This window comes from Arvicanthis niloticus, chromosome 15 (assembly GCF_011762505.2).
Source record: "Arvicanthis niloticus isolate mArvNil1 chromosome 15, mArvNil1.pat.X, whole genome shotgun sequence".
NCBI classification, from domain to species: Eukaryota; Metazoa; Chordata; class Mammalia; order Rodentia; family Muridae; genus Arvicanthis; species Arvicanthis niloticus.
Genome location: NC_047672.1, coordinates 237,005 through 240,027, shown reverse-complemented (window position 1 = coordinate 240,027; position 3,023 = coordinate 237,005). Strand labels below are relative to the sequence as shown.

The 3,023-nt window shown below is 39.9% G+C and overlaps 1 pseudogene; it reads left to right on the top strand.

Annotated features, from left to right (window-relative positions):
• The first annotated feature begins 246 nt into the window (after positions 1 to 246).
• On the top strand, positions 247 to 2,079 carry LOC117720937 (pre-mRNA-splicing factor CWC22 homolog pseudogene; annotated as a pseudogene).
• The last annotated feature ends 944 nt before the right edge of the window (positions 2,080 to 3,023 follow it).

The following is a 3,023-nucleotide window of genomic DNA, read 5'->3' as shown; positions in this document are numbered from 1 at the left end:
ACGAAAACTGTCAAGGAACTCAGACCATTGAATAACTGAAACTTGAATGAACCTGAGGCATCTGGTTTATTGGGTCACATAACAGCAGAAAATGCAAAGTAGTGTGGCACACAAGAAACAGTCCTCTGGTCATGATAGAAGGGAGAGCCACAAGTCATTTCACCAGAGCTCCTCTCCAGAAGACATATGCAGAACATGAATGTTCTTCCCAGGATAGAGACTACTCTGATGACAGCCAGTCAGACTATGAGCATTCTACAAGAAGATACTCTTATGATGAAAGCATGGAATCATGATGTAGGGACCGAGAGAAATGCAGAGAAAGAGACAGAGATGCAGATCATTGGAAACAGTCCTAGAACCTCCCATCTCCTGAAAGAAGGAGCCCAGACCGAGGTGTAACCATGAGTTCTACTCAGGAAAAACCTGCATCGAAGAAGGAGGAAAAGGAGGGGGTAGGAGGAGGAAGAGGAGGAAGAGGAAGAAAATGAGGAGGAGGGAGAGGAGAAGGCACAAGAGGAAGAGGAGCAGGATTCTTTGCTCACCTTCACTGGGGGAGCATATATTCCTCCCACAAAGCTCAGGACTATGCAGGAACAGATTACAGATAAAAACAGCTTAGTGTACCAGAGGATGAGTTGGAAGGTTCTGAAGAAATCAATCAGTGGTCTCATCAACAAGGTCAACATCTCCAACATCAGTATTGTTATCCAAGAACTCCAAGAAAACATAGTAAAAGGGAAAGGATTGTTGTCCAGATCTGTTCTGCAAGCACAGAGTGCTTCTCCAATCTTCACTCAGGTTTATGCGGCTTTGGTGGCAACCATCAACTCAAAATTCCCACAGATTGGTGAGTTAGTCCTCAAGAGACTAATTCTGAATTTTCGGAAAGGATATCGAAGGAACGATAAGCAACTTTGCCTGACTGCTTCCAAACTTGTGGCACATCTTATAAACCAAAATGTGGCACATGAGGTTCTGTGTCTGGAGATGCTCACTTTGCTCCTAGAGAAACCAACAGATGACAGTGTTGAAGTAGCTATCGGCTTCCTCAAGGAGTGTGGTCTCAAATTAACCCAAGTGTCACCAAGGGGAATCAATGCCATCTTTGACCGCCTGAGAAACATTCTACAGGAGTCTGAGATGGACAAAAGAGTCCAGTACATGATTGAAGTGATGTTTGCTGTGCGGAAGGATGGATTCAAGGACCACCCCGTTATTCTGGAAGGACTTGATTTAGTGGAAGAGGACGATCAGTTTACACATGTGCTCTCCCTGGAGGATGACTACAATCCAGAAGATGTCCTTAACGTTTTCAAGACAGATCCTCATTTTATGGAGAATGAAGAGAAGTACAAGGCTATTAAAAAAGAAATCCTGGATGAAGGAGACAGTGATTGAATCACAGACCAAGAAGCTGGAAGTAGTGAGGAGGAGGAGGAAGAGGAGAAAGGAGATGAGGGAGGACCAAAAGTAACTATTCATGACCAAACAGAAATCAACCTAGTCTCATTCTGCCGCACAATCTATCTTGCCATTCAGTCAAGTTTAGACTTTGAAGAATGTGCACACAAGTTGCTGAAGATGGAGTCTGCTGAGAGCCAAAGGAAGGAACTCTGCAACATGATACTTGACTGCTGTGCCCAACAAAGGACCTATGCAAAATTCTTTGGCTTGTTAGCTGGGCGGTTTTGTATGCTGAAAAAAGAATACATGGAATCATTTGAAAGTATATTCAAGGAACAGTACGACACCATCCATCGCTTAGAGACAAACAAATTGAAAAATGTTGCTAAGATGCTTGCTCACCTTTTGTACACAGATTCGCTTCCATGGAGTGTTCTCGGATGTATAAAGCTGAGTGAAGAGACCACGACATCGTCTAGTAGGATTTTTGTCAAGATCTTCTTCCAGGAACTGTGTGACTACATGGGTCTTCCTAAACTGAATGCAAGGTTAAAGGATGAAACTCTTCAGCCGTTCTTTGAAGGACTGTTACCCCGAGACAACCCACGCAACACCCGATTTGCCATTAACTTCTTCACATCCATAGGCCTTGGATGTTTGATGGAGGTTTGACAAGGTATTTACTTATATTTTATCTTGTTTTACTGTATATATATATATATATATATATATATATATATATATATATTTATATATATATTCAGCACAAATGAAGTAATACCAAAAAATATGGTATGCAAATGCAAATGAGATTTTGAGCAAATACCTTCTAAAAATATAATGATCAGACGGGAGATGTTCAGAGTAAATTACCAAGGTCAAATTTACCTGGCTGCCCAATTTGAACAGTAGGAGGAACATGCTCCATTTTTACTGTGATGGTTATCTATGAACATAAGAACTCTTGTTTTATTTGGAAAATTTGAACAATGATGAGTTTGTTTCTTTCTGCTAGCCCCAGTTTGTTTTCACACAAACAGCCTGCAAACTGTTTCAGAATAGAATTGTAGCTCTAATTTACTACTGCTGAAAATCAACATCTGAAAACAACAAAACAGATTGCTTTAAATGTCCTCTTCCCTATACACACACTCCTGCAGCACTGCATGCTTGATATGTGCTATCATTATTCATCCATTAACTCACCCATCTGTCCTGTGAGTACGTACAGTCAATAAACAAGCTCTACCCAGTATGAACTCATTTCCATATACTCTGCCAGGTACTAAGGTGATTGTATTTTCTGTTATTAAAGTGCTGTACATTGGTTTCCAGCATATTTAGAGGCAGTCTAGAATGGGTTTAGAAAACAAATGTATTTCCTTATATTGATAGCTACCTAAAATTTTGAACACTTATGATAATTTGCTTTTAATTGATTGGTAATTCCCAGAGGCTAAATAGATTACTCTAAAAAATATTCCAAATTAGTTTTGCTGAAAATCTCTGATAATTAGACAAAGTATTTCTTTTTATAGGAAGTACAAGATTTTTTCAGTTGCAAAGAATCTTGTAATCTTATCATTTAATGTTTTGCTTGGGCACATAGGTGTTTC